Source organism: Periplaneta americana, chromosome 14, assembly GCF_040183065.1.
Source record: "Periplaneta americana isolate PAMFEO1 chromosome 14, P.americana_PAMFEO1_priV1, whole genome shotgun sequence".
Lineage (NCBI taxonomy): Eukaryota > Metazoa > Arthropoda > Insecta > Blattodea > Blattidae > Periplaneta > Periplaneta americana.
The window spans coordinates 117,859,693-117,870,384 of record NC_091130.1 but is presented as its reverse complement, the minus strand read 5'-3'; positions in this window follow the sequence as shown (position 1 = coordinate 117,870,384).

The following is a 10,692-nucleotide window of genomic DNA, read 5'->3' as shown; positions in this document are numbered from 1 at the left end:
AATTTCTCACGCCTTCTATTCTGTAAGTGAATTCATGACATTCAATAACACTTCATGAAATTGATACTAAAATTATGTGTTGTACTAGTAGACTATATTGTAAATCTCGTCTGTATATATATATTTCATCTAGACTGTGACTATAAATTAAGACTTTATAATAGTATTAAGTTTTTTGACTTGCTCCATATTCTAGCTGTAAAGCAATGTATGAATACCATGGAATGTTAATACAATACAATGCAATACTGTCGTAACAGCTTCTCTTTTCACAAGCGAATTTCCGGCCCATTGTCCTGTGGAATCTCAACACTAGGAAAATGATTTCTAGTTCCGTAGGTTTGTTTGTTACGACCTAAACGTCTATTCAGAGACCTCTGCTTGTCACGTACACTAATGTAAAGAAAAAAAAAACTGTGTCTTCATGGCGGTCATGCAGTACAAATGTACCGAAATTTTACATCAGTGTTAGACAAGTATAGAAGACGAAGGCGCCATGTTTTAACTGAGGAAGAGTTGGATGATATCGGTGCTCGATTAGAACAATCCCTCACGAAGTTAGCGCAAAAAATTGGGGCCCTAGAGCCCGGAGACCCACATAGAGGAATCAATTTTTGCAACTGGTTTATTCAATCTGTACATAACGGCCATTTAGACCCACAACTTGTGATTTTAGTGAAGAGGCTTGGTTTCACTTGCACGGATGAGTTAACACTAAACATAATCAATACTGGTCAGAAGATTATCCACGACTTCATGAAAGTCCATACATAATCCTAAGTCGGCGTATGATGTGCATTTAAGTGCAAAACGAATATAATCGGCCTTATTTTCCGTTTTCATGAAACAATTAATGCTGACAGATACAAAACCCTACTTTTGGATCAGTTTTTTCCCTCAATTGAAAAAGAACGAATGTACGATGTAATTCAGCAAGACGGGACTATAGCCCATGCAGCTCGAACTTCATTGCGTGCGATTGCTGATGTGTTTGATAAGAATGTGATTAGTATAGGGTTGTGGCCTGCTCGATCACCGACTTAACATCCTGCAATTGTTATTTATGGGGCAGTTTAAAGGACAGGATCTATATGCATCTACGAACATTATTGGATGAGTTATAGAACAACATACGGCAAGAAAAGTTTCGGAATCTGAGCTCCAAAGTGTGAACAAAAATGAGTTTAGGCGCTACAACGCAAATGGGAAACACTTTCAACATCGTCTTTGAGAAAGGTAAGCACGTTTACTGACTTCACAGCGTGTGGATTGTGTGCAGTTTCTGTTTTTTTTGCCTGGAGTCCGAGTTGCTGCGAACCAAAATGAGTTTAGGCGCTACAACGCAAATGGGAAACACTTTCAACATCGTCTTTGAGAAAGGTAAGCACGTTTACTGACTTCACAGCGTGTGGATTGTGTACAGTTTCTGTTTTTTGCCGGGAGTCCGAGTTGCTGCGAACGTCGTGCGAGCCTCAGTTCACTGGCCGCAGTGTGAAAGAAAAGCACTGTATTTGAGGATGATGGTAGTCTACTTATACCAAAAATAATTGTTTCCCCGAAAGCAGCCGTAGACTATAGTCCCATGACTGCGACTGCAAGATAACAATTTGTAAGAAGTGTAAGGATACACTGAGTGCAATTTTTCCACACATAGTAGGACCTCATTAATAATGTTTGGTGGTCGGCCGAAATATTCTCAACGCTACATGTGTACACATTAGGCCTATGCTATTTGTGACAGGATCATTTTTACAAATAAAAATAAACAAAAAAGCATAAACTTTAATCTCTTGATTTTGGTCATGCCTTTGATAGAGTAGGTACGGAATACTTACTTCAGCAACGATTGCTGAAGTTAATCCAAGTCCATCTTAATACTACTTAGTACTAATATGGTCCATCTTAATATCTACTACTTACAAGGGAACCGTCTCAGGTCGTGTAGCTTGAATTTAATGAAAATGCATATTTAAGCTAATTTTCGTTCGTTAAGAATCATGGTGATAGTCGTTCGTTTCGCTTTTTCCTCCTTTACGAAATAATATCACATATCCCGCATTAATGCTCTAGTCCAGCGATCATCAGCACAGTACACCCTCGAGCTAGCGTCCCTTACCCGCGAGCACTCTATTCTCTCTACTAGTGCATCCGTGGCTATGTGTGGTACGGTATCAAGGAGCTATGAGGATCTGAGAGCGCGCAAAAAGCTGTATAAGTAGCAACGATTTTCAAGTCATTATATTTCGTAAACGAGGAAAAAGCGAAACGAACGACTATCACCAAGTTTGTTAACGAATGAAAATTAGCTTAAATATGCATTTTCATTAAATTCAAGCTACACGACCTGGCACGGGTCTCTTGTTATTACGCGACCAAGGCCAGAGGAGTCCTGCAACCCTGCTCCTGCGTTCGTAATACATCGTGATAGTTCACTTTACGCCCGCGGCTCCATTCGCCTCGGTCGAGTAAGTATTAAGATGGTTAAACATAGATGCAGTTTTCATACCTTGTTTACGCAATATAATGATTGTTAGTAATTAACCTTTTGCAGCACAAATGTAATTTTTTATGTTTTTTTATATCATGGATCATAACAAAGCTTCGCTAATTTTTTTTTTTTTTCAAAATTTTAACTCTGCACACAATTTCAAAACACCTCTTCGATGCATATATCCTCAAGAGGTGGTTCCATGATGGGACACATCAAACAAATGACGATCGATCACGCGCTTAGCGTATGGAGATCATATTGAATATGATACCCGTTTTCATGGAACTCAATTCGAACTGAATACGATCCGATCCCACTTTTTAGGTGTATCGACCTTGAGATTCTGATCGAATTGAATCCCCGTTTTCATGAAGATTTCAATATGGTAAGTGATCAGGTTGATCTGAATACTCCATATATATATACTTCGGATAAATTTCAGAACACGGATTCCTTCCTTTCCCTCTTACTTCAAAATTCCAACCTTATGCACACAAAATAAATTATTGGCACTGAAAAGTGCCTTTTGTGCCTTTTCGTAAGCATGATGATGCGCATTTGACAAACGCACACAAATCTGGTCTTTTTAGTATTTCAAGTATAATTGTCAGTGAGAAATCCGTATACTGAAATTTTCCCTAAACTTTTGTAATGATGTTAACTAAGTTACGTGCCAATTACATGTGTTGATATTAACATGTTTATTTTAGATTATCGATTAATTCCATGGTGTATAATAACTTACGTAGGCTATAATGAGTACAAAATGAGAAAATACTTCTCAGTCTTCTGCTACCCTGGGTATATTCCTAGAAAACAGCGTACCGGTACATAGGAACAGTAGTAGTAAGGCTCAAATGACTCTAGAATACAGGTAAGTAGCTAAAAACTGCGCTGCAACATTGCGAGAAATCAAAGTAAACTGTACAGTGAAGTCTGTAAAGTAATAATTCCAGAGAAAATACTTCCCTTTCATTCGCTAATTTGTTTATTTTTTCTGCAAGGAATGTATAATTCTTTGGCACAGGCGAAATACTCGTAAGCTACATTTATTCGCTGATTAAACTCATTACTCATTTTAACTTGATACGTTTTAACAACATCTACTAAGCTAGCCCAAGTCTTTGGTCCAGGGATAACTATTTGGAATATATTGCATAGCCATCATTACTGATCTTCACTCCTTTCCTTTGGTTCGAGGCTCGACACAGCCGGTCGTAAATGCTAGAACAGTTTGCTTACCTATATTCTGTAGTTTGGTGCTACCGGTAGGGTTTTAGGGCGATCAGCTATTTAGGTCATTAGAGCTCGTACATAGGAACAGTATTTGGGGACATGAGAAATATAAAGAACATTTCAGAAATGGAATATTTTTTTAAAAATTCAATGATAATCACAATTTATTTTTCTAAAAAGTCTATTCCAGCTGAATACTGCATGAAGAAGTGGAAAGTCTTTAGAGGTTCATACTACCATTCTAAAAGGGACATTGAAACTTCTAGCAGACAATCAGTTGTAAAAAGGAAACCGTAGGCCTACAAATATGTTCATAAAGTGTCATTCTTTAACTTGAAACAGATATAGTATCAATTTCAGATAGTAATCTTACCAATGAATTGTCTGAATAATGATGCGGATTAGATGAAGGTATTGGTGAACTGTTAGCATTCCGTGATATAAATAACGAGAGACTAACAATAAGTTGCGGAATTATGAACACCAGACCACTATGCTTCATTGTGAATTCGGCGCTACATAATGTTAATAGATATATTACACCAGCTTTACCTATGAAAGACGGAAGGTGCCAGGTTTCTCTGCATCTTCGCTGTAACTTCGCAGAATCTTTCTCACATCAATTCAGCAAATACAGACATGATAATTCGGTCCATGAGAATTAAGTTACTATAGTTACAGCTGATGTCACCATACTGACAAGAATGTACCATTGTATGCAACAATGCAAACAAGATACAGGAGCTCTAATAATGAGGAGTTCTATGTAATAGGGGCCCATGACAAGAAACCATATTTTGAGAAAAATAAGAATAAAGAATTCAACTATGCGTAACATTTTATTTATTGCTTTTACTTGTGCGACATTATATTAAAAAAAAAAAATCTTTCATATTTATTCTATCAAGTGCTCAAGTAGTACGTAGAAACTAAGTTCTTCTTCAGTTTTCATATAGGTATTGATGTTCGAAGTGATGATTATATGGGTCCTTTTTAGGGAGAACAGCTGTTCATGGAAGTGTTACATTGTTGTGTTACACAGTGTGGTAATACAAAAATACAACTTAGGAGTAAACAGAACACAAAAATTATCTTAAACAGATTTTAACAAAATGTAAACATAAATCACTTTGTATAAAATTTGAAACTTAAATGATTCTTTCTTAACACTAAGTGAAGTTAAACATTCAGATTTACTTCATCATCACCAGCTCCTACAGTGGCGGCTCGTGCCTTTCTTGGATGAGTGTTCACAAAAAAATGAATAATGAACACACTGATATATTCTCGTATAACTGAGTCACACGTCAGAGATAAACCAGTTCTAATATGCATGTACCAAATCTACGCATATAAACCAAAATTAAAACCATTAAACAAGAGTAGAGTAAAATTAATTCATAGGACTCACCTTCACTGCTGTTGTAGATGGTGTTGAAGATCTAGATTTATTTGTAGAGAAACTCCATGTGCCTAGTTTTGAGAGATGCACTTATCAATAACTTTACTATTGAAGTCTCTAATTTCGTCAACAAGTTTTTTTTTTTTTTTTTTTTTTCCCAACATAGCCAATGTACTTAATCGGTCTTCTGTCATGATGCGGAGGAATGTTTTAATCCTCTTTTAATTTAACACACAATTTCACACACGTCCGTCTCCAAACTTCAAGTGTTACTGTTTCAACTTTCAATACGCACCATTGCAGCTTGTATTTTCATTACTTTGCTGAACAAAAGACAACAGAATCAGCTCCTGCGTGTAACGGTATTTTGAAAAGAAAGAGTAAAGAGAGAAAACGAGGAAAGAGGGAGAAAGGAACAGGATGCCTGACCCAAGGGAGATGGAGCATCTCTGTTTCTCTGTCACTAGCACGTTAAGAGCTGTGCGAGCAGAGCTATTGTAACCATGTAACAAACCAGACAATATTCTCGCCTCAGGCTATTTCATCCTGCTAGAGAAAAATTGTGCGAGCTGCTGTCAACCTATCCAATGGAGATTTAAAGACACACGACACACGAACGGGACATTCTCTCGAAACGAAAAATGTAGGAACATCATTGCACATTGGAAAGTAATAGATGTAATAATATTAATACAGTAATATGTATGATTATTGTTGGTTTTTAAGGTGTTCACGTGCTCCTGTGCTCATATAGAGGAACCGCCACTGAGCTTCTAGCTCCTTCACTTCTGCATTGCAGGAAAACTTCTTCGTACCAAGCAACATCATTTGATCCAGGAATTTAAATAAATTGCACACATCTTTTTCTCTTGCTGGGTTCAGTTGTACAGGCTGGCTTCCCAATAACTTAGTGTCAATATTCATGTCAGTCATTTTTCTTAAAGTATTTCTTGTTTTGTTACTGTACATTTTTCAAAACATTTATTTTTACAGTATTGTGTAACTAGAAGAAACTGTTTGCTAGAAATATCTTCACCTGTAACAGATGTATAACTTTCGCCAGAATTCCTTTTAATCTTCTTCGCAGCATGATCTCTTCTTGACTGTCCCTTGTGTTTCTTAGTTCCATCATTAACAGCTATCTCAGACATCTTCAAATAACATAATCAGTAACACAACTGCGGTTCATACTCGTAATGGCTTGTCTCTCCTACAACAATTTATTTCAAAATGGCTGTCATACGTTCATAAATCGAGATATCGCAATGAAACTTTGCAGGTGTAACAATGTAACTATAGACACTCAGAAACTGCAATCTCCCTAAAAAGGGCTCATGATGGTATGGGCCCATATTACATATAACTCCTCAATTGAGATAATTAAAGAAAAACGAAGGCCATGTAAGTTACCATGAAAAAGAAGACAATACTCCACTTCCTAGCTGCTTAGCATTCAGCCGTTCTTTAGAGTCGGTGTTACTTTTTTCAATGACCTTAGTCAAACAATATCGGTAGGATATAATTGGATAGTGCTATGCATCAATTGACCAAGCACCAAAATCGATCGGAGAAAGGGATTCGGAAAACTGGTTGGGAACAGTTCAAACCAGCTACTAAAACCTAAGCAAGTAAATCCCTAACTGGATATTTAGGGCCGTATTCATAGACATTTTTAGCGCGGCCTTCTAGTGGATGATCAGTGAAACTAACGTTTTTCATAAACCAATGTTAGCGATATGAATAATTCGTCCCTCCTCTGGCAAAGTCGGGGCTAGTTTAGCACGCTCGTAGCGGGGCTCGCGAAATGTCTATGAATAGCACCCTTAGTGTAGTGTACAAGATTTTCCCCACACTTTTAAGTAAATACGTGCTGTGTTTGTCAAGGAAATTCTGGTAATAATTTAATTAAATGTTATGAAAAATAATTTAGGCTCTACACTCTGCTTTTGTAAGTGTTCAGCACTTTTTCAGAAACTCTTTTGATATAATCATGGAATATAATACTAGTTGCTTATATTTTGCCTTTTTTTTTTTTTTTACTGCAGAATGCAATTTTCTTAGTTAGACATTCATACTGAAAATATGTTAATGTAAAAATGTTAGGCCTAAATATAATTAAAATTAAATAAAATATATGAACAGAGAACAGATAATTACTGTACTTGGGTTAAAGTTTATTTTTAAAGTGTTTAGCACTGTTATCAGGAAAATTTTGTATGGGCTTGATGTCTGTATATACCTACAATAAGTTGATTGTGTAGTACTGTATTATCAGCATAATTTTCCAAATATTCATTCACATTATTTAAAATGGTACTGTTAATTAAATGCACTGGTAATTAAAAGAAATATTAAAAGCGCACCTGAACTAATATATTTCATTTTCTCTTCATCAAATGTAGAATTTACCTGGGTTATATGTTGATTTTATGTCATTTTTCGAGCTCAGTCTAAGTACTTCAAGATATTGAAAATGGAGACAATTTAAAAAAAAAAAAAAGCAGACTCAGATACGAAATATTCTGGAACCACCTATTTATAGGCAAATTCAATGTCTAGAATGTTCTACGCATTCGGACAGAAAACATACTTTTTAGAACATTCCCGAAACACAGGTAGATTATGAAAAAAAAGGTATGTATCCAGAGCTATGATTTGAACCTGGACCTGCACTGGGACAATCCAGCGTGTTAACTGTTGCGCTTTCACAGCACATTAATACAGGTCAACATCATAGCCTTATCGGAGGGGCTGGTGAATGCGACCTGTATTTCACATCGTCTGTAAAATGCAGGTTTGCCTAGTTACCAATCTGCATGATGAGAAGATTCACCCCATATAACTTATTCTTGATTATAAGTGATAGAAACTTCCCCAAGTCTCAGGGTAATCTACTTTGAAACCATTATATTCAAATTTCTTTCACTGTATACAAAACATATTGAATAGTGTAAAAAGACTTTAAAGGTCGTATTGTAAATTAAGATATACCCATATATTCTGTATCATACTTTTTTTATTAACTTTGTTGTAAGCAAATTCACTTTTCTTCTCAACAAAGTAAATCAAGTTAATGCAAGTGCAATTAAATATAGAAAATCATGCTTAATCCAACTGTTTGTCATACATGGTATTGTATAAAAGATTAAATTTGATAACTATGTTTAGGGTAGATTCTTTTCAAATAATAATATAGTATTTTTATAAGAACATTTTATTTACAAATCTTAAGGCACTTTACTCCCATAACTATATTACATCATAATCTGCTTTGAGCAATATTCTGTATAAAATATTTGCATAAGATGACAAGCTGGGTCCATACGTTTCACACATTTCACACTTACAGAATAAGTACAAAAAGTAGGAAAACTTTACGATGAATTAAAACTAAATGTGACCAAATTTCATATAAAAATGTATTAACACATTCTTGAGAACCCGATAAAAGATTACTTCCAAGAGCTGAATATATGTAACAACTCATCACATTCTTGGAATGACAGTTATTCACATCTGTGTTACAAATGTATAAATAACTTGCTTTCATGCTTTCAAACTACCAACTTCCACCACCATATATGTTACATCAGAGGACCCCATAGCTGTATTGCTTTCTTTCTGTTGCTTTGTACTGACGGAAGCATTACAACCAGTCTTTATTTTATTACAAGCTATATATGATACTGCTTCATTGTTTTCTAATAATAACCTACATGGACAAAACAAGAACGAATATTATTTGTGTCCATTTCTACATACGACGAAGTTCATTAATAACATGAACTTATGAGTTTGCTGAAAATATAGATCATTTTTATCTATGTGGAGAGCAAATTCCATTTATATAGGTGGTGCAGTCTATATTCTTTGACAGTATCAAAACAAAGTAAAAATTTAGTGCAATGGAATTTATTTTAATTATATGGTTGCCATTTCTCTCGAACACTTACTACTAGATATATTTTACTGAAGTTAAGAAATTATTATTTTTTTTTATATAATGAAGTTTCATAGTAAATAATTTTTATAAAAGTATGAAGTGTTGTAGCGAGAAAGATCTTAAATGTGTTTTTTTTTTCTAATTATTTTACGTCAGAGTGTAACAGATGTTTTATAAGACTTCATATAATTATTGCATTTCAGGAATTATAATAATTGCATTACCTCATACATTATTTTCGTAAGCACAAATTACAATACAACAAATACATGTTAAAATTATTACTGTATTTACTCGTGTACTGACCCACTTTTTTTGCACACTTTTACCCTCCAAAACATGGATGGGGCCATTACACGAAAACATTATATATTACTATTGCACAAAAATCGACACCTTAATATTCAGTGTCATCAGTAAACCCCTTAAAATTATATTTGTATTGTAAGACAAATAACTAGTGTTTCACGGCATAATATAAATCTTTTAAACATTTCAACAGAGTGCATGTTTACATAAGATGCAGCATGGTATTTAGTCTGCTAACTATTTCTACAGTTAGAATGCAACATAAAAACTTTTAAATGTTGAACTGAGAAATATCCTTAAAATTTGAATATGACTATTACATGAGCAGGGCCAATACATAAATAAATATTGGTACAGTAAATGTATCACTTTTAAAAAATTGCACAAGTGAGCAAAATGAGTTAAATTTTTGGCACATATGATTATAACACATAGGCTACATATTCAAATGCAAAACATTAAAATTTTCACAGAAAACAAAATTGTAATATTCTCAATGACAAATATTATTGTAAAACTTGAGTTTGCATTAATAGGTAAAGGTAATGTTACACAAAACTAGAAGCATAAAGTGTAACCTTGGAATAATTCCTGTAGAAAATATAAAAGTCTTGAGCAAAACAACACAGATCTCAGGATTAATAGTAATATGCGTTACAAGAGCGGTATGTTGAAGTTTTCATGTTCGAGAAAAGTTTGAAAAAGCGAAACGTAGTTGAGCTTTTTTAATTTCCAAGAATTGAAAGAAAACATACCGCTCGTGTATCGTACCTTATTTTGTGCGAAGATCATTCATTACATACTTGAAAGAGGAATTTTTAATTAGTTGCAATGAAATCTCCATCTTGGTTTCTGTTCAATGACGGCAAATTTGCAAAACAAAAATATCTATCTTCAACATTGTTGCTTTAAAATGTTTTCTGTGTTTACTATACTCCATCAGGCCGTGATATACGTCTGTCTTCCCCCCCCCCCCCAGTCTATAAATGCGAACTTAAAACAAACGGCTTCCTTAATGTTACATGCATCACGAATGCAGTAACTTTAGTGGAGTTGTAGAGTTTACTTAATTTTTGCAAATATTTAAAAACAATAATTAACAGTGCAATTTAGGTGAAATTGTAGTGGTAAGTTTCCAGTTTATAATTATTACTATATTGAAAGTCTCTAAAAATAATATGTTAAAAGCCTAAAGCAGTAAAATCAATATGTCACTTAAGCAGTAAGAAGAGGGAAATTGTTATGTGTGTTAGGTTGGGAATAATGAATGTGGAATTTTAGACTTACCGCGGATTGGTTTTGTGCGGAAAC